Here is a 22,484-nt window from a genome sequence, read left to right as displayed (position 1 = left end):
GAATTTTCTTGATGAGAATTCGTAAAAAGAATAAGAAGAAAACAAACTATCTGTCATTCAGCTGGCTCCTCTCTCTCAGGGCATGACTGTATGGATTTGCAGAAGGAATGAATACACTTTTAAAATGAAAATTATGAATGAACATGATTTTTCCTTAATCAAATTAGTACTCTATGTAAGTGAAAATCACCATTGCCTGCAAGTGGTGAAAAAACGTCATTAAAAAAATATGTTTTGAGATAATTTTATATTATAATGAAAAGTTTTTTTTGAGAATATCTGAACGTCTATAGAAAATAATTCAAATTAGGGTCATGACAACGTACTTTAAGCAGAAAAACATATGCAAAGAAAAAAATTTCATACAAATTTTAGCAAATATAAACTGATTCGGGCCGACTAATATGATAGAGAATAGTTTGCCTCATACAAACTAATACCGTATCCAGATGTCGATACCTAATCGTCGTCATCGTGAATAGGTAACAGCGTTACGGTCGTTGTTAGGTCGATGTTTTTTTCGTCGATTGGATTGTGGGTACCCACCTTTTTTTTTTTTGGCATAATTTTTTCTACTTAAAGTACGTTGTCATGACCCTAATTTGAATTATTTTCTATAGACGTTCAGATATTCTCAAAAAAACTTGTCATTATAATATAAAATTATCTCAAAACATATTTTTTTATGACGTTTTTTCACCACTTGCAGGCAATGGTGATTTTCACTTACATAGAGTACTAATTTGATTAAGGAAAAATCATGTTCATTCATAATTTTCATTTTAAAAGTGTATTCATTCCTTCTGCAAATCCATACTGTCATGCCTATTCCCCAATATCGCCAACGCGGATAGTTCGTTGAATAATTAAACAAACTAAATGGCATCACTGGTGGTTCTTTTTTCCACTCCGCTAAACTGTCATCTCAAACAAAAACAAATGGATCATACAACTGGTGAGTATGAAATATATTTCGGCTTTTTAATTATTAATTATTTTATCTTGTCTTATCAGCTATGAATACATTCGACTCGTTTGCTTCCATCAATCGGTAAGTGAGAAAGATGATTTCTCCCATCACCACAGTGCGGATTTCCACTTCTATCACAGAAGCCAACAACATCCGTTTTCCTGCAGCAGTAACCTCCAACCCCTGTTGGCAATGCTGGGGGACAGCATTAACAGCAGCAGCAGCAGAATTTGACCATGGTATGGTATTGCGAAGAACTTTCCCCATTAGAGGTTCCGTGCTTCGCGCACATTCAAAAATCCTCTTCAGACACGAAAACTCAACGACAAGGAGGTATTTATCAACTTGCTCAGCTGAATTACCACCCGGAGGAACCCGAATGCACTGATTCCGTTGTATAGTAGAATGAAAATAGGCGAGGTAAGCGAACGTAATCGCATGATATTTTAATGTTCGCATTTTTATCCGGATCATACAACTGGTGAGTAGGGAATTCATTTCTGCTTTTCACTTACTAATCATTTTATTTTGTTTCAGCTATGAATACATCCGACTCAATCAATCGGCGAATGAGAAAGATGATTTCCCTCATCACCACATTGCTTATTTCCACTTCTGTCACACCAGCCAACAGCATCAGCTTTCCCGCAGCAGTATCCTTTAAGTCCAGGGTGCTATTCCGGGGAACAGCATCAACAGCAACAGCAGCAGGACCTGGCCATCGATAGTATTTCGATCAATTTTCCCCATCGGAGATCCCGTGCTTCACGCACATTGAAGAATCCTCCTCAGCCACATATCTGTGTCATCAAGGGCAAGGAGGTATTCATCAATGTACTCAGTCGGATTTGAATCGTCAATCCAGACAACCCGGATGCACCGATTCCATTATATACCTTATTTTTATTATACATGGATTTTTATTATTTTTTTTCGATAAAATGATTAAAATCGATCAATGTATTTCCTTTTCATTTTCAATAACAAACCAATACAAACAAGCAGCAAGCAGTGCTGGAAGCAGCGCTGCAAGCAGGTCGACGCCTTGCACATGTTGGCGAAAAAGTAGCGTCAAGTTGTTCGATGAATGCATATGAAAGGTCGATAACTCGATTGCAAGGTGGCATCATTTGAGGTCGATTGTTGACATTTCATCGACCCGATCTTGGCAGGCAAAACGGAATGTGGGTACCTAAACTCGTTACCACTGACACACTGGAGAAATAGTTTAGTAAAAGCAGCTACCAAATCTTTAGTAGCCAAAACATTGGTAAAATATACAAATGTTTTGTAAATATTACCAAAATTACGTAAAAGCGATGTCAGACGCAATGAACGTTCCTACTAGAGATTCGTAGATTTTACTTCATACCATTAGTAACTTTGATTTTTTGTCATACCTAACATCTGTGATGTGCGCACTTTGCAATCGCCATTTCTATTTTGGAGATGAAGCGATTCGGAGGTAAGCATTTTGTTGATGGTACGTTTCATTACATATATACATATTTAATATTATTAACATATGTATTTCTTTTCTTCATAGAGACACGAGAGAACAATATGCGGATGAAACGTGCTGGTGCTACAGACACTCCCTAAATAATGCTAGAGCGATGCAGCAGGTAGAGGAACGGGAACTTTCCTCGTGTACGCTGCTCATAGAATAAGTTATATATTATTATTATAATGTATTCTAAGTATGTCGAGTTAAATGTAATCAAATAGAATTTTTTAAATTAAAAATAATTATTAAAAAACATTTTTATTATCCCTGATGATTATCTCTCACAAATGAGAAGCAATTTTCACTGATATTGCGCCAATGTTGGACCAACAAATCGTAGTTTGTTTGATGTTTGTGCCTACCATTTTTCTTTCGTAATATGTACCAATGATTTGTAGGGTAGAAAATGACTAGAGAATTGGTAACATGTACCAAAAAATTCGTCATATTTACTAACTATTCCTCTCAGTGCACGGACAAATGAAAAACGAGTACAATAGAACAAAATAAGGATAACATTCATCATAAAATTCTAGAGCTCCATTCGCATTCCTTTGATCTTTTCTTTATCACTAAAATCCTAATACTAAGCTAAGAGTGAATTAAAACTATTAGTACGGTTTGGTGAATATTAGGTAAAACTGAAATTAAAAAGAATTCTTAAACTAAATCTCACTAAACGTAAATCACAGGTTACAAATTATATAGCTGAATCACAGTATTTTAGAGTTAACAATAGATCCATAAAAGATACCTTAGTAAACCGCTTTCTGCACATAGCGGAATTCAGAGGAGACACTAAACGTGGGTCACTGAACTTATAAATTGTAAAAGATATACATAATTATAGAAAACGTTGTTCAACCCACAGGGAAAATTTAATGAAAATTTAATAATGAATAATAAAGAGTCTGTTCAAGTTTACGGAAATCCGTCTTTCATATTGTTACCGTTTCGGAAACAGGAACATATGGGGGTACAAATTGAAAATCGAAAATCTAGCACATTGTGAAAATTGCCCAATTTCAAACGCTTATTGCTCAGTCATTTAATGATGGATTGATGAAATTTTTGCGTCAACCAATTTCGACACTACATAACAAATTTTTACATTGAATAAAATAATATATGTCATGAAACTAACTATCGAACAATTGAAAAATCTCAACCCCTATCCTAACGGAAATACCCACTTCTGTTTGGTCGAAATTGACGACACATGCGGCGGCTCATGTACTTTAAATTATTAGTCAGTTATTTCCTGATGTATTTACGAAATATTTGCAACAATCTGAGCACTCCATAACAATTCACCACAATGGATAAAATAATATATCATATGAAACTAACTATTAAACAAACGAAAAATCTCCAAATGGATATACCTCGTTCTGTTTGGTCGAAATTGAAGATACGGAGAAATCGGCATTGCAAATACGTCAAAGTAAAGGGAACTTTTGTTCCCACCGAAGTGCGTTCTCTAACAGAGACATAAAAACCAAGATGCCTGGGGGAAATCAGCATTGCAAACACATGAAAGTAGGGGGAGCTTTTGTTTCCACCGACATGTGTTCCCTAACAGAGAATTCAAATTCAAGGTACCTGGGAAATTAGCATATAAATACCCTCGTGGTCGATAGTTTAACAAACGACGCCCACAAATAGATAGTGCTCATTGTAACTAGCGTGGGCATTGCTGATTGCATACGTGCTGGCGAATAAGTTGGGAGCGATGAGCGATTTTTTTGTTATTTTCAATCCAATAAGAATCTTTCGATGGATTGATTGATGTTTCAATCAACTGAATAGAACTTATGTAGACTCGTAATCGTAGATAGAATATAAATAAAATTTAAATTTTTGGAACTTTTATGTTGGTTGCTTCGTGAAATTTCATATCAATGACCGATCATGCATTGTAAAATTGTATATGGAAGCGGTTGTGTTAAAATGACTTGAAATGACTTGAAACGATTTTTTGACGTAGAACTACGTCTTTCAGGAAGGGTGCCAAATCAGAGAACAGGTCACGTTTTGACGTAGGACTACGTCTAACCGGAAGATATAGGGGGTGAAATGGAAATCTAGGCACTGAACAAGTAGGAAAAAATGCAAGATTTGGAACGCTTATAACTCGAGCATTTCTCAATAGATCGCAAAGATTTTTGCATCAATTGATAGGAAATATATCTACGCATCTATCATAACGAATAACATTTCATTTTTCTTGAGATAAATAATTGAATAATTGTGAAATATCAAGCATTGTCAAAAAGCACTATGTGCCCATTTTTGATTGGTCCATTTTGTGCTCCTCAAATCGTACCGACCAAAACGGGCAACCAGAGCAGCAGCGAAATAGAATGAAGCACGATTGGAAAGGAAAAAGAAGAAAATGAACGAAACATTGGTCGCAGTCTCACACATGCGTAATTCTCGAGCCAGCTAGTCAGCTTAAAAATCCCCGCTCCGCTGCCGTAACGATCCATTCTTTGTGTGGACACCGACTGGACAACATCGTTGCTGGACGAGCTGGATGGCGAGGGATCGAGTGCCTTTCTCAAGGCAAGAGGGCGGAGGTGGTAGCGCTGGAGTAGAATAGAGTAGAGTTTTCAAAGGGCCTTTCTCAAGGCTAGAGACGAATGAACTGCAAAAGTTTAAAGTCTCTATAATACAATACCTTCCTTCCTTCCGTAACGATCATTCTCATTCAAACCGTACACCACATCGGTTCGCATCACAACACATCAACAAACCAACCCAAGCAGCCATGTCTGGACATGGTAAAGAAGGAAAAGTGAAGGGAAAGGCAAAATCCCGATCGAACCGTGTTGATCTGGAGTTCCCCGCAAGGGTAGCTAGGCCGAGCGCGTTAGTACCAGTGCACCAGTCCACCCAGCCGGCGTTATATAGTTTCGGCCGCCGAAGTGATCGAGTTAGCTGGCAAAGCTGCTCGCGACGATAAGAAAACCCGCATTCGGAACAGAACACATTCGGTTCGGTGGACATCAAGACAACAGGCAGTTGCAGCGAGTGGCGAGTGGCAAACGCAATCGCAAAACGGCATCAGGTAGCAGAAGAAAAAACAGGAAGTGGGTTATATCTATGGTATAACCGCAAGGGTGACGTAGGACTATCGTTGATTTAGAGATCATTTGTTTGAAGTTGAATCTAAATCCATCCTGAATGAATGAATAAATAAATATTTGGGTGACTTCAAAAACGAGAGTGTTACTTTGAAGACTCAAGGTTTTTATGAAATAAAGTTAACGTTGATAACTATTTTCACTGTGGACGAATTATCATGATTTGCATACCAATCGAATCGGAAATTCTCTAAGATTTGTGTGATATGCTGTACATTACAATTCGCTAATATCTAAAGGGTTTAAATTCATGAAAACTGGAAGAACTTGCTTTTTTCCCATACATTTGTCCTGCCGATTTGTGTGCTAACCCTACCCGTATTTCGAATGCTTTTAACTCGAACATTTCTTAACAGATCGGAAAGATGTTTGCATCAATTGATAGGAAATATTTCTACGCGTCTATCACAGTTAATAAAATGTTATTTTTCATGAGATGAACACCGAGCTGTGTTTCCCTAACACGGACTTTAAAATCAATGTGTCTGGGGGAGTCCGCTTTGTCAAAACATGCAAGTCGGGGGTATTTTTCCCCACTGAGCTGTGTTTCCCTAACAAGAACTTCAAAATTCATGTACCTGGGGGAATCTGCTTTGCAAATACATGCAGGTCGGGGGTATTTTTGGTGTTGAGTACCTTCTCGCTTTCTCGCTTGTCGTTGTGCAGTCCGGAATATGTTTCCCTAAAACGAACTTTTAAACTGAGAAGCCTGATATTATCATTTCAGATATTAGAGGTGCATAATCTTGCGCGGCTCGAAAACTACGTAAACATTAGATGTGCAATTATTTCAGAGGGAAATGTAAAAGACAATGATCGTTTGACAATTTTTCCGTTCACATATTTTGGTAGTCCTAGGCATCATATCAAACGTAAAAGGATGTTCATCAAATTTATTTGTAACGAAGAACATAATCTTTTACAAAAATTTCGATGCATTCTTAAATAATATTCGAAGTGGTAAACAAGTGAATTGCATAATATAATTGCGTAGTTCTACGTCGAAAATATGCGGCCGTGTCCTAGATACAACTCCTTACAATTTTTGACGTAGAACTACGTCTTTCATTAAGGGTGTGAAATCAGAAAACAGGTCACGTTTTTATGAAATAAAGTTAACGTTAATAACTATTTTTGCCGCGAACGGATTTTGGCGATTTACATACTAAACGAATCGGAAGTTCCGTAAGATTTGTTTAATATGCCATACATTAGAATCCCCTTGTTAATAAATGGTTAAAATTCATGAAAACTGTTTCTATTTTCCCATACATTTGTTCTGTCCATTTGAGTGCTTTCCCGAACAGAGTAATCAATAACGAGCAACTTATCGACGACCAACGGAGGGGAAATCGTAGGATTTAAAGTCTCCGTGAACAAAGGAAAAGAAGAAGAATGAAGGGGAATACTTGCCTAGAGTATAAACAGTGGATCTCGCTGAGGCAAACTTTTTATAGAGGCGAATGAACTGCAAAGTTTAAAGCCTCTTAAAAACAAAGAAAGAAGAAGGCAAACTTTCATTCGGCATCGGACTGTTGAGTAATCCAGTTCACTTTGCTTTCGCTGCGCTTCGATCTAAGATTGGACCCCACCAGTGGTAATCCAACTTGGAAATCGTCGTTTAATTTTTCTGTTCGTTTTTCGCGTTATTCGTATCGTGTGTTCTTCTTTCGTATCGTGTGTTCTTCTTTCCGCGTAGTGTGCGATGAGCAAGAAGAAGAGGAAGGCAGGTTCGAGCCCTGCAAAAAACGAACGCATTGCCAGGGGCAATAAAATTTCGAGGCAAGCGTCATCTAATGATGCACGCGGTGTTGGTGCAGTGAAAAGCGCTCGTACTGAACCGAGCCTTCGCGAATGTGACACCGCACCGAACAACAACGAAGTAGGCGATTTCGGTGCGTCGGTCGAAAATGTAAACGCCCATGCAGCAACCAAAATCAAGCTCAATCCGCTGGTGGTGAAGGCGGTCGCTCTTGACAAACTCATCAACGAATTCGCATCGATGGGTGTTACAGCAGAGTACAAGCTGTGTGTCATAATTCGGTCTTTTTCCAAGCAGTTAACATTGTTTATTTTCCGTCTTCATAAGGGCATCGTTTGTGCCTTTGAGAATGCATCAATGCATTAAACTGACGTTAGCAGCGAAGCATACGTTAAAATTGTGCACCAAAAAATTATTTGAGAATACTAAGTATCTTGAATATCTTACTGGAATGTTATAAGTTATTTGGGTTCGCGTGCCAGTCGTAAAACTGCCTTCAACTAGGATTGCATTTGCGCTAATATTGATCATAATGAAGCATTGCTACTGTTTTCGAGGTTGTTATTAACAAAAAACAGGAAGTGGGTTATATCTATGGTATAACCGCAAGGGTGACGTAGGACTATTATTGATTTAGAGATCATTTGCATGAAGTTGAATCTGAATTCATTCTGAATGAATGAATATTTGGAGAACTTCGAAAACGAGAGCGTTACGTTGGAGGCACAAGGTTTTATGCATCCAATATTGGATACGGAAATATCCTACTGATGGGGAAGAATAATCTTCAGAAGCTATCCTGTTGATTGCGATTGATTGAAAAATCACAAAACCTAATGTATTTGGTCACAGTGTTACATGGATAGAAAACATTCAAATAAACTCTTCCACATGAATGTAATTTTAAATTCCTAGAGGAACTGGCAGATTATTTTCCGGATCTTTCTCGATCCAAACGGAAAGAATTCCGTGCGTGTATGTGTGTGTGTGTGTGTAGCGGCTGCTTCGAGATCTTCCCGGGGAACCGTTTGTAGCATCACTCTCCTCCTGATGGATTCCCTTCTGGCCTAAGGTGCACAAACAGGCTCTTGGTGACACCGTTCATCCGCGCTTTCATGATAAATGAAGAGCTTCACCACAACAGAGACAACATGCTCCAATCGCTGTTCAATTAGAACTGAGTGGATTTCCGAGCGGCGCTCGCTTATATACCGATTGGTGATTTCAATAGCCTATTTTGAAAGCAAATTTAAGACTATTGAAACAAGTTTTTGGATCAGAAAGTAACAAGTATAGAACGCGTAGACATTTTATCTTTCGAATGAAGTGTTTATCATACCATTTAGTTCAGTTGTTTAGGAGCTATTAACACTCAAAATCTCGGTCTTCGGCGTAACGCTTTCGTTTTCGAAACTTTGATTTTACACCCCGGTATAGAAATGAAAGACGTAGTCCTACGTCAAAAAAGTAAATAACAACCATCAAGAAAAGTAAATGTTCTGGAATTTTGTATGTGATTAGGCCAGTAGCAAAACTTCCTCCACTAAGGGAGACAGCTGCGCTTATCTCGAACATAAGAATGTAATGCAATTCTTTTCGAGGCCAGTAATATTTTTGCGGATAAAAATGTAAAACTAGACCGTTCAGGTTGGGTGTTAGAAGACTAATGAAAATTTTATTCAAATCAACAAACTACGTTGCTACGTTATATATAACAGAAGTACATTTCGTTGGTTACAGTTTAGGCAATGTCTACTGCGATCACAACACTCCTCCTTAAGCAACGAATCCAATTAACCTTTTATTTTCTTCCAGCTTCCGGATTGCCAGGGCCTTTGTGAACCCATCAGCGGGCTGCTGCTTCGTGTTCACATATCCCAGCTCCACTACTCCTTGATCCAGGACATCTCGGACGAAATGATACCTGATGTCTAGATGCTTTGTTCGTGGATTGTACCCTTGTACCCTTGGAAAATGTAAACGCCCATGCAGCAACCAAAATCAAGCTCAATCCGCTGGTGGTGAAGGCGGTCGCTCTTGACAAACTCATCAACGAATTCGCATCGATGGGTGTTACAGCAGAGTACAAGCTGTGTGTCATAATTCGGTCTTTTTCCAAGCAGTTAACATTGTTTATTTTCCGTCTTCATAAGGGCATCGTTTGTGCCTTTGAGAATGCATCAATGCATTAAACTGACGTTAGCAGCGAAGCATACGTTAAAATTGTGCACCAAAAAATTATTTGAGAATACTAAGTATCTTGAATATCTTACTGGAATGTTATAAGTTATTTGGGTTCGCGTGCCAGTCGTAAAACTGCCTTCAACTAGGATTGCATTTGCGCTAATAATGTCTAGATGCTTTGTTCGTGGATTGTACCCTTGTACCCTTGGAAAATGTAAACGCCCATGCAGCAACCAAAATCAAGCTCAATCCGCTGGTGGTGAAGGCGGTCGCTCTTGACAAACTCATCAACGAATTCGCATCGATGGGTGTTACAGCAGAGTACAAGCTGTGTGTCATAATTCGGTCTTTTTCCAAGCAGTTAACATTGTTTATTTTCCGTCTTCATAAGGGCATCGTTTGTGCCTTTGAGAATGCATCAATGCATTAAACTGACGTTAGCAGCGAAGCATACGTTAAAATTGTGCACCAAAAAATTATTTGAGAATACTAAGTATCTAGAATATCTTACTGGAATGTTATAAGTTATTTGGGTTCGCGTGCCAGTCGTAAAACTGCCTTCAACTAGGATTGCATTTGCGCTAATATTGATCATAATGAAGCATTGCTACTGTTTTCGAGGTTGTTATTAACAAAAAAAAGTAAATAACAACCATCAAGAAAAGTAAATGTTCTGGAATTTTGTATGTGATTAGGCCAGTAGCAAAACTTCCTCCACTAAGGGAGACAGCTGCGCTTATCTCGAGCATAAGAATGTAATGCAATTCTTTTCGAGGCCAGTAATATTTTTGCGGATAAAAATGTAAAACTAGACCGTTCAGGTTGGGTGTTAGAAGACTAATGAAAATTTTATTCAAATCAACAAACTACGTTGCTACGTTATATATAACAGAAGTACATTTCGTTGGTTACAGTTTAGGCAATGTCTACTGCGATCACAACACTCCTCCTTAAGCAACGAATCCAATTAACCTTTTATTTTCTTCCAGCTTCCGGATTGCCAGGGCCTTTGTGAACCCATCAGCGGGCTGCTGCTTCGTGTTCACATATCCCAGCTCCACTACTCCTTGATCCAGGACATCTCGGACGAAATGATACCTGATGTCTAGATGCTTTGTTCGTGGATTGTACCCTTGGTTCTGAGCGATACAGATGGCTGATTGGTTGTCACATCGGATGGGAATTTGATGCATGCCGAAAATCTGCAACTGGAACTGGTGCCACCAAAGTGCTTCCTGGACTGTGCGGGAAAGCGCGATATATTCCGCTTCGCACGAGGACAATGCGACTGTTGGTTGACGTTTGACGTTCCACGACACAGCTCCTCCCATGAACGTGAAGACGTATCCGGTGGTGGATTTTCTGGAGTCCGGTTCTCCTCCCCAATCGGCATCTGTGAAGCCAACCAAGCCTGTGTTATTCTGCTTCGAATACGTTAGACGGTTCGAACGCGTGCCTCGCAAGTACCTCATGATACGCTTAACAGCGTTCCAGTGGCTACGTCCGGGATTCGCATTGAATTGGCCGACTTGGTTTACTGCGAAACTGATGTCCGGCCGCGTTGCCTGCGCCAGATAGGTGAGACACCCCACTGCCTCCTGGTAAGGAATCTCTTTCATTTCGCGCATCTTCTCCTGTGTCGCCGGAGACATGGACTTGTCCAGTTTGACGCTCGCCTCTGCTGGTGTCGAAACTGGGTTACAATTCACCATGTTGAGCCGTTGCAAAATACTGTCGATGTAGTGCTCCTGATCTACCCACAGTTTGCCGTTCTTTCTGTCACGCGTGATCCTCAGTCCCAGGCAGAAAGAAGCTTCACCAAGATCCTTCATTCTGAAGCGGTTGTGAAGGAACGATTTCAACATTTGCTTCAGCTTGGCATCATTGGTAAAGATCATGAAATCGTCCACGTAAATAGTGAAGAAAATCATTTTCTCACCGCTGATCCGGAAATACAGGCACGGATCAACCTTTGATTGGTTCAGTCCGAACTCCTTCAGCGCGTGATCCAGCTGGTTGTTCCACAGACGGCTTGACTGTTTCAGCCCATAGAGTGCCTTCCGTAACCGACAGACTTGCTTCGAGGTGCCAGCAAATCCCTTCGGCGCCTCCATGTAGATGACCTCGTCCGATAGCTTGCCTTGAAGGAACGCAGTGACCGCATCCATCTGCTCCACATCGAGGTCATGCTTCACCGCCAGCGCCAGCAGATAACGAATGGTGGAATACCGTACTACGGGGGAATACACCTCGTCGTAATCGATGCCTGGCCGCTGTGAGCACCCTTTAACAACCAGCCGTGCCTTGTATCGTTCGATGTCACCAGTTGGTCCCCGCTTCGTCTTGAAGACCCATTTGTTTCGGATTGCCTTCCTATCGCTTGGAAGGCTGGTTAGCTCCCACGTTTCGTTCTTCTCCAGAGCGGCGATTTCCTCACGCATGGCCGCGATCCACTTCTCGCGATCCGGTCCATTCAGCGCCTCTTCGTAGGTTTGAGGGTCATCGATCGATGTCTTGGAGCACACCGGTGTGGGGTGGGGGGAAACAACTTCGCCAGAAAACGAACTATAGGTAACGTAATCGGAATACTTGCCTGGAATTCGGCGCTCCCGGTCGCTGCGCCTAAACCCTTGCTGCTCAACAGCTGGTCTACCAAGTTGCGACGGGAGCGCAGGTTCATTATCGGCGTCAAGGAACTCGGGATCACTTGAATCGCTGTCGGATGTTGCAGTTTCTTCAACTTCATCATCGAAATCATCATCGTCGACATCCGGTTCCACACGGACGTTGAACTCGTCGATTGAATACAGCTCCGTGAACTGTATCTGCTGCTGATTCTCGCTTATCTCGACCAATTGTTGCGGTTCTCCCTCTTGAACAATGACGACGTCGCGGCTGATCCGTGATGAGGTACAGAGTTGTTAGCGCAGCAATGGTTTATTTGATAAAGAGAAAGATACAATTTAATGACAGTGTTTTTATAGCTACAGAAAAATAAAGAGCCTACTACTCAAGAGCATCGTAAAGGATATGTCGAAATGAAAAACTTATCTAGTTATCTAGATCGCGTGTCTGTTATTCAACACCCCCTCTCAGACGCAGCGTTGCTCGATGTTCCTTGAACGTACACACCGGAAGGCCTTTGGTGAAGAAGTCCGCAAGTTGTTGCCCCGTTGGTATGTACCGCACTTGGATGTGCTGATTCTGGATACACTCGCGAATGAAGTTGTACCTGATGTCTAAATGCTTCATCCTCTTTTGGTCGCGTGGTTCCTCGGCAATACGAATGCATGACTGATTGTCTTCGTGTATTACCAACGGTGCACTCAGAACAACGTCGAATTCTCCTAGCAAGTTCCTCAACCATATGGCTTCACATGCTGCTTGGCTAAGAGCAATGTACTCTGCTTCGGTCGACGACAGTGAAACGGTGTCTTGCTTCCGGGTGGTCCAACAGACAGTGTTACCGAACATTTGAAAAATGTATCCCGAGGTTGATCGGCGATCGAGGATATCGCTTCCCCAGTCGGCGTCGGCGAATCCAACCAAAGGATCTGCTCCTGGACTCCGTTGATACTCCAGGCTGAAGTGCTTCGTACCTTGCAAGTACCGAAGAATCCGCTTCAGATGGACCCAGTGGACTTCGGTGGCGCCGTTTTGGAAGCGACTCAGATAATTCACGGCCACACTGATATCAGGCCGCGTGGATACCATCAAGTAGGTCAGACATCCTATTAACTCTCGGTACGGATGCTTAGTCGAGACGTCGCAATCTTTCATCTTTTCCAGCTTCAGATTCGACTCCATTGGGGTTGATGCAGGCTTGCATCCTTCCATGCCGAATCGCTTCAAGAGATCAAAAACGTATTTAGACTGATTAATTATTAATTTACCCGTTTGATGATCTCGTTCGAACTTGATTCCGAGAAAGCTGTGAAGCTCGTTCATGTCATCCATCTCGAATTCCTCCGACAGTTTCTGCTTAACTTTTCCAATCTCTTCCAGACAATTCGACGCCAGGATTATATCGTCCACATAAAGCACCAGATAGACCTGCACGCCGTTCTCGTTCTTCGTGTACAGGCAACTATCGTACTGAGAACGACGGAATCCCAGCTTCAGTATGAACTCGTTGAACCGCTCGTTCCAGCTGCGTGGTGCCTGCTTCAAGCCGTATAGAGATTTGTTCAGTCGGCAGACCAAACTTCCCCTCTCAAATCCGGGAGGCAGCCGCATGTAGACCGTTTCTTTCAGTCGTCCGTTTAAGAAGGCAGTGCGCACGTCCATCTGGTGCAGATGTAGATTCCGCTGCACCGCAACCGCCAGTAAGGTCCGCACAGTCGACATCCGGACCACCGGAGCGTAAGTTTCCTGGTAGTCGTAGCTCTCCCGCTGAGAGCACTCCTTTGCCACCAGACGCGCCTTGTACCTGCCGTTCGATCCGTCTTCATTTTCCTTAATTTTAAACACCCACTTGCTTGCAACCGTCCTACAGCCAGGAGGGAGTTCCACCAGATCCCAGGTGTGGTTTTTATTCATCGCTGCCATCTCGTGGTTAATTGCACGTTCCCATTCCGGCCAATCGTCCCGCTTCCGCAATTCCTCAACCGTACCAGGCAGCTCTCCTACATAGCTCTGCGCATTCAATGCAAACGCAACGCACATGTCGTAGTCACCGAATCGGGTTGGTAGATTCCGTTCACGATCGCTTCGTCGCACTCGAACATCTTCAACGACTGGAACTTCCACCGCAACTGGTTCAGGCAGCTGCTCGGGTAGCTGGTCCGATACTAAATGATCTTCGGTATAGACTTCCGTATACTCACGTTTCCGTTTAGTTTCTTCCACAGCCACATCTCGAGACACAATGACCTTGCGACGAACAGGATCCCACAAACGATAGCCGTTGACTGCGTAGCCTACCAAGAAACACACTTGGCTTTTAGCATCCAGCTTGGTTCTCTTCTCTTTCGGCACATGACTGTAGACTTTGCTTCCGAAGACTCGCAGCTTGGACACATTTGGTTTGTGCACGAACCACATCTCGTACGGCGTTTTCGATTCCTGCAAGGCGGACGTAGGACTTCGGTTGATCAGATATACCGCAGCCAACACCGCTTCGCTCCACATCAAACGCTTAAAACCTGCATCGTCCAGCATCGCCCTCGCTCTCTCCATAATCGTCCTATTCATTCGTTCGGCAACACCGTTCTGCTGCGGTGTGTATGGAACGGTGGGTTCCATGACGATTCCGGTGTGCTCACAAAAATCAATGAATTCGGCGTTGATGTACTCACCACCGTTGTCACTGCGAAGTCTGGCAATCCTGCTTCCGAATCTCGCCGTGGCCATGGCAGCAAACTTCCGGAATGCGTCTAGCACGTCACTTTTCGCCTTCAGCGTGTACACCACGGTGAAGTGTGTGTAGTCATCGATGAACGTCACAAACAGCTTCTGATCATCCCATGAGCATGGTGTGAATGGACCGCAAACATCCGTATGGATCAGCTCCAACGGACGAGACGATCGAGGCGAATCGGCTTCTTCAAACGGCAACCTGTTTTGCTTTCCCACCATGCACGAGCCGCAAATTTCGGATTCCGGTTTCACGCTTCTGTCCACGTCGATGCCTTCGACCATTCCACTTCGGATGAGCTTCAGCAGATTCGTATTCCCGATGTGCCCGAAACGCCGGTGCCACAACGGTAGGCTGTTTTCCACACTTCCTGTCATCGCCGATTCCGGATGCTTCAGTTCCACGTCCAGCTTGTACAGGCGCCCTCTGCGACTGGCTGTACAGACCACTTCCGACTGCTTCATAATCCGCGCACTATTGCTTCCGAAAGTTACCTCCATGCCACGTTCCGTAATCCGTTTCACCGAGAATAAGTTTGTATACAGTCCCGGCACGTAGAGAACGTTGTGCACCGTACAGCTCAGCTTTTTGCTTCCAACAGTCGAGAACATTTCAACTTCACCAGCTAGAGCACTAGTGAGTTTAACCCCACTTTTTGCCACGTTTATCGTCACAGGCGTGTCGAGCGGCCGAACATTTTTAAGATAGCTTCTGGTACTCATCATGTGTTCGGACGCCCCGCTGTCCAGTACCCACTGGAAATCACCGCTACCCGACTTTGATTCGCTCGTCATGAAGGCGATGTCACTGTCGGTTTCCGCTGAATGGGCTTTACTCTGCTTCTTTTGCTGCTTTTCCGGTTTCTTCGACGATCGTTCCTGCTTCACTTGTTCTGGGCAGTTCGCACGCTTGTGTCCTGGTTTTCCGCAAGAGTGACACTTAAAATTGAAGTTCCTGCTCTTTCCCGCTAACGCAGTGCCAACTTCCTGCTTCACGACGAAATGCTGTCTCTTAACATTTTCGCTCAGCAGCCTCGTTTTGACGAACTCCAACGAACATTGTTCCACGGGCAACGTTTCCAGCACGGTGATGAGCTGCTCGTAGGATTTCGGCATCGACTGCAGCAAAAAGAACACTATAACGGATTCGTTGAATTTGATGTCCGCTGTACAGACCACTTCCGACTGCTTCATAATCCGCGCACTATTGCTTCCGAAAGTTACCTCCATGCCACGTTCCGTAATCCGTTTCACCGAGAATAAGTTTGTATACAGTCCCGGCACGTAGAGAACGTTGTGCACCGTACAGCTCAGCTTTTTGCTTCCAACAGTCGAGAACATTTCAACTTCACCAGCTAGAGCACTAGTGAGTTTAACCCCACTTTTTGCCACGTTTATCGTCACAGGCGTGTCGAGCGGCCGAACATTTTTAAGATAGCTTCTGGTACTCATCATGTGTTCGGACGCCCCGCTGTCCAGTACCCACTGGAAATCACCGCTACCCGACTTTGATTCGCTCGTCATGAAGGCGATGTCACTGTCGGTTTCCGCTGAATGGGCTTTACTCTGCTTCTTTTGCTGCTTTTCCGGTTTCTTCGACGATCGTTCCTGCTTCACTTGTTCTGGGCAGTTCGCACGCTTGTGTCCTGGTTTTCCGCAAGAGTGACACTTAAAATTGAAGTTCCTGCTCTTTCCCGCTAACGCAGTGCCAACTTCCTGCTTCACGACGAAATGCTGTCTCTTAACATTTTCGCTCAGCAGCCTCGTTTTGACGAACTCCAACGAACATTGTTCCACGGGCAACGTTTCCAGCACGGTGATGAGCTGCTCGTAGGATTTCGGCATCGACTGCAGCAAAAAGAACACTATAACGGATTCGTTGAATTTGATGTCCGCTGACTCCAATTCGCGAACAATCTTCTCGAACTCCAAAATGTGCTCTTCCATTGGCCGACGATCGTCGTACTTCGTCCCGGCCAACTGTTTCAGGAGAAAGAAAATTCCCGAAACTCCTTTCCGCTCGAACGTGTTCTGCAGCGTCAACCAGATGTCTCGTGGGGATGTTTTTCCGCGGATGTATTCCAGCTGTGAATCGGCAATCTTGTGGATCAGTATTGATTTACACTTGGCGTCCTCCTGCTTCCGTCGATTTCGCTTCGCCTCCTTCTCCGCTTTCACAGCAACCGTGTCCGCTTCATTTTCTCCGAAAAAATCTTCCTCTTCCAGCTTCTTCTCGACGCAATGACGTATACCCATTTCTTCCAGGTACGCTTCCATCCTGAAGCTCCAATTCGAGAAATTTCTCCCGTCGAAAAGATACACTCTTTGGACGCGGTCGTCTTCCATTTGATACGATCCGAAAAAAAATTTTCACTCGCAAACGAAACTACTCGCGACGCGCACACTTTCAAACAAACTTCCGTTACTATGGTAACCTGCTCGCTGGGCCCATAACCTGATGAGGTACAGAGTTGTTAGCGCAGCAATGGTTTATTTGATAAAGAGAAAGATACAATTTAATGACAGTGTTTTTATAGCTACAGAAAAATAAAGAGCCTACTACTCAAGAGCATCGTAAAGGATATGTCGAAATGAAAAACTTATCTAGTTATCTAGATCGCGTGTCTGTTATTCAACAATCCGGATGTCACGCTTGACCGGATCGTACAATCGATACCCCTTGGTACCGTCAGCATATCCCACGAAAACTGCTTTTTGGGATTTCACGTCGAACTTCTTCCTTCTTTCCTTCGGAACGTGGACAAGCGCAAGCGATCCGAAAACCCTCAAGTGTCGCAAATCGGGTTTCTTACCGGTCCAAGCTTCTTCTGGTGTTGTTTCGATGGACCTCGTCGGGCTTCTATTAACGAGGTACGCTGCTGTCGAAACCGCCTCGGCCCAAAATTCCTTCGGCAGGCGCGAATCACTCAGCATGCTTCTGGCCTTCTCGATGAGTGTCCGGTTCATTCTTTCCGCTACACCGTTTTGCTCAGGGGTGTACGGACAAGTTTTCTCGTGGCGCACTCCATCTTTCACCATGCTGCTTCTGAAGGATGCATTTACGTATTCGGTCCCGTTATCCGTTCTCAGAACCTTGAGTTTCCTTCCGGTTTGGCGCTCACTCATGGCCTTGAAACTTTCATAAGCTCCAAATGCTGCTTTCTTCTGTTCCAGGAAATAGAGGAAAACCTTCCGGCTCGCATCGTCGATAAACGTCATCACGTAACGACTGCCACCGAGAGAAGGAACTTCGATGGGTCCAACCAGGTCCGAGTGGACTAAATCCAGTAGCCTTTCGGCTCGCGACTCACTGGAAGGAAATGGATTACGTGCATGCTTACCCTCGATACAAGCGATGCACTCTGGGATGACGTCATTTGCCAAGTCGATGCCGTCTGCCATCGTCGCAAGCTTTCGTAGACTTCGACGATTGAGGTGTCCCAGACGTCTGTGCCAAATTCCGTTACTCGGTACCAGCAAGGCTTCCTCGTGCTTCTGGTTCAGCATATACAAGCCGCCTACCTGTGTACCAGATGCGATCACGTTGCCATTGCTCTCGCGAACTTCACACCTTTCGGCATCGAAGACCACCGTCATTCCCTTCTGGCAAATCTTGCTAATCGAAAGGAGATTCGTGGCCAATTCCGGAATCTGCAGCACTTCCTTCACTTCGATGGGTCCTTCATTGAGCTCCAGCTTGACCAGACCCTTCGCGACTGACATCATGCTACCGTTGTTCGCCGTTCCCACTGGATGCGCCATTGGCTGTTGCTTCACAAATCCAGTTTCATTCCGAGACATGTGACACGTGGCCCCGGAATCAAAGTACCACTCCTTCTGGCTTACATCGCCCATCGCAAAAACGCTGCACAAAGCTTTGCCAGACGTTTTCGATGTATTTTGCTTCTGTGGACACTTCGCTGCAAAATGCCCACGCTTCTTGCAATTGTGGCACGTGTCGTCCTTCTTGGCCGCACCATTTTTGCTTCCACGCCGTCTTGAACTTGAATACAACGCTCCGTCCCCACCGGCGATTTTGGGTCCGTTCTGCAGCTTCACATCTTGCAAAATTTTTGCTTTCACCGCGTCCGACGTCAACGCAGTGCCGGATGCCTCGAGCCCCATAATCATGGGTTCGTAATGGTCCGGAAGTCCCATCAGCAACAACGCAGCCAGCCATGAGTCGTCGACCTTGAATCCGATTCCCGCAAGTTTGTGTGCCGTGGACATCAATTCATCGACGTACGACTCCACGCTGCCGCATTCGTCCAACCGAATCGACGTTAGCTTTCTCAGCAACCCGATTTTCCGTGTCAGACCATTGTCCTGGAAAGCATTCCGCAGCTTCTCCCAAGCTTCCTTGGCGTCCTTCGCGTCCTGGACCAGACTGTAGTTGGTCGTCTCCAGACTCAAACAGATCGTGGCCATCGCTCGTAAACTCGTTTCCGCGTCGACTTGCTGTCCTTCCGGCGGCGACACAGCGTTCCATGATCCCTCGCGGATGAGCGTCATCTTCATAGCGAACGCCCACGTGGTGTAATTTTCTCGTCCCTTGAGCCTCTCGATAAACGGTAACGAAACTCCGCTGATTCGTCCGCTCCCAGCAGCTTGTACTCCAGCAGCAGGAACTCCAGCACCGTTTCCATTGCCGTCTCCTCCGTGGCTCATCTTGGGTTGACTAATTACTTTAAAAAAATCTTCTTTCTTCCGGCTATGACCTGTCCTGGGCCCATAACCTTTTGCGGATAAAAATGTAAAACTAGACCGTTCAGGTTGGGTGTTAGAAGACTAATGAAAATTTTATTCAAATCAACAAACTACGTTGCTACGTTATATATAACAGAAGTACATTTCGTTGGTTACAGTTTAGGCAATGTCTACTGCGATCACAACAAATATTAACAGAAGCGTTTCTCTTGAGAGTAGCGCAAAATGATGAGAAATGTTTATATTGCTAGTAGTTTCAAGCCACCAATGTACGGCTCTGTATGCATGCTATGGTGAACGCTTGTTTGGCGCTTGGTTTACGCTTAGTTTGTACGAACGATATCTAGAGGTGCGATTCCTTTGAGGCAATACTAAATAACATGTAGCATGATATTTGATACTTGCAAGTGTTGTCATTGTTGTTGTTTACATGCGGTGCCAAAGATATATTGATGTAGTTATGAGATATGGAATAATGGTGCTGGTGCAACATGTATATAATCGACTGTAGCCGAGTCTATGTCAATTTCGAAAAAGGCCACCGGAATAGCCTTCGAGGTAAATTTTCAATGCATTGACATGAAATAAATTGCGACATATGATTGTTTTGCGAGGGCAAGAATGAATCATCAATCAGTTGTTTCTAAAATTTCACAGCATTATAGAATAATATCCGAAGGTATAAACAAGCGACTTATATAAAATAACAGCGTAGTTCTACGTCAACAATGCGGTAGTATCTTGGACACAACCTCCTACAATTTTTTTTCTTCCAAAGAAAGTTCATGCGACGAGAAAAAGTGGGAAAAGTGAAGGAGTTCCGTGTCCCGTTGGGTTTAAAGCGAAACTAAAAATGGATTGAATAAACACTCAGAAAGTAAAAATTATAAATGAAATTATATTTACCATTTCAAATATATTTTCTCTATAATAAAGTAATACTTTTTTACTGGTGAGGAAAATTGATAACTGTGTTCGATAATGATAACTATCTTATATTAAATGTAATGATAATATTTTCTTTCATTTTATCGGAGCGGGAGTTGCGGGGTAGAGCTTCACCCATACATCGTGCAGTGATAATTGCTGTACCGTTGCCTGTAGAGCAGGACTTTTGTTATCATGTATTGCATCGCACTGCCGAAGCCGAAGGTGTTGTGTCGGAGATAATAAGCTATCGTGCCGTTGAAGAAACGTTCTCTCTCGGTACGCAACGCTGATCCCGACGGTGCGTAAATGTTGCATATCGTTGTATTTTGTACCCTCAATGCGATGAGACGACCGTCCAGGCTCTTCTCGACGTGTGAGAACTGAATGTGCTCTTTCAACGCTATTGCTGTTCCTCTTCTCGCTAGATCCACATTACACACAACGTTAAACCCAGGAAGCGTAAGGTGTTCGTTCTCCACCTCTTGTAAGAAAACGATGTCCAGCTCCATCGTGCGACAAAACGTTCGGAGTGCGTCGAGCTTAGTGAGATTCGTGATCGTGTTAATATTTACAGTTGCAATATTATAGCTGACGTGCTGACTCATTTTCAACATTTATTCGGCCCTCTCGTCATCGCTCTCTTCCAGCCGTTTTCTACCCGGCGGTCGTACTCGAAGTCTTCGACCAGTGAAAGAAGTGGACGAAGTCAGTTTCGTTGCCATCGGATTTACCACTAGCGGTTTTGCGAACCACTCCGCCGCTAGCAGGGAGTCCCTGAACTTGAGTATCGTTCAGTGACCCGCTGCCCGATGGCTGAGTCGCACTTGATGATGCGGGGAATGCTGCTATATTTGAATAACTATGTCTTCGTTTGTTGACTGTTTTCGACGGAGTATTAATTTTGTTGCCATCGGGTTTACCACTAGCAGCTTCGCGATCCACTCCGCCACTAGCAGGGGGTCGCTGAACTTGTCTGTCGTTTATTGACCCGCTGCCCGATGGCACAATCGCACTTGTTGATGCGTGTCGTTCTGCTAGGTCTGATCCCGTTTCTATGGAGACTGAAGAGGACAATAGCAGCTGCTGTTTTGGTCTCGCTAGTGGCATTGTCGGCATCTTTATTTTGTTCGCTGCTCGTGTTGCTGGGGCAGGCTGTTTCGCAGCATCAGCGTGTGATTTCTGCACCTGTAATTTCTTATTCTGCGCGCAAGTCACTCCATTATGAATGAACTCACGACAGTGGCGAAGTTTGCTGTTGTCCGAAATACGATAGAAGAGTTCTTTCACCTTCTATCGTTACCCACGAATCGCTGTTGCGCTTCACCACCATTTTCGCAACACGAGTGCCTGTGGAAATTCCCGGAAAGTATAAATCAGAGCCGCATATTTGCTCTTGTACGGAGATCACATCTCCGTATCTGCTGAGAAATTCAGCGATTTTTTGGTCGGTCACTTTCTCTGATAGGTCGTACAACTTTACTTCGACCGCTCCGTCCTCCATCGTTATTCGTAGACGGTATTTTTTCCCATCTACAGTCACTTCGTGTTTGTTATCGTTGTCGTCGCATATTCTTTTCGCTAATTCGAGGGTAACGACTTTCACAAATGCGCAACCCAGTGTTCTACTACACTGTATACGCGTCACTTCCCCTTGCTTTAGACCTAGCACCGTGCCACAGATCAGCGTGTGATTTCTGCACCTGTAATTTCTTATTCTGCGCGCAAGTCACTCCATTATGAATGAACTCACGACAGTGGCGAAGTTTGCTGTTGTCCGAAATACGATAGAAGAGTTCTTTCACCTTCTATCGTTACCCACGAATCGATGTTGCGCTTCACCACCATTTTCGCAACACGAGTGCCTGTGGAAATTCCCGGAAAGTATAAATCAGAGCCGCATATTCGCTCTTGTACGGAGATCAC

The 22,484-nt window shown here is 43.8% G+C and overlaps 1 long non-coding RNA gene across 1 annotated transcript; it reads left to right on the top strand.

Moving 5' to 3' along the window:
* The first annotated feature begins 842 nt into the window (after positions 1 to 842).
* Positions 843 to 2,225, top strand: LOC129778479 (uncharacterized). The gene is made up of 3 exons (XR_008743446.1): positions 843 to 955; positions 1,015 to 1,451; positions 1,508 to 2,225. It is a non-coding gene; the product is annotated as an uncharacterized LOC129778479 (long non-coding RNA).
* Positions 2,226 to 22,484: the final 20,259 nt, after the last annotated feature.

Source organism: Toxorhynchites rutilus, chromosome 3 (genome assembly GCF_029784135.1).
Source record: "Toxorhynchites rutilus septentrionalis strain SRP chromosome 3, ASM2978413v1, whole genome shotgun sequence".
Lineage (NCBI taxonomy): Eukaryota > Metazoa > Arthropoda > Insecta > Diptera > Culicidae > Toxorhynchites > Toxorhynchites rutilus.
The sequence above is the reverse complement of the archived record's forward strand: the minus strand, read 5'-3'. Positions and strand labels throughout refer to the sequence as shown.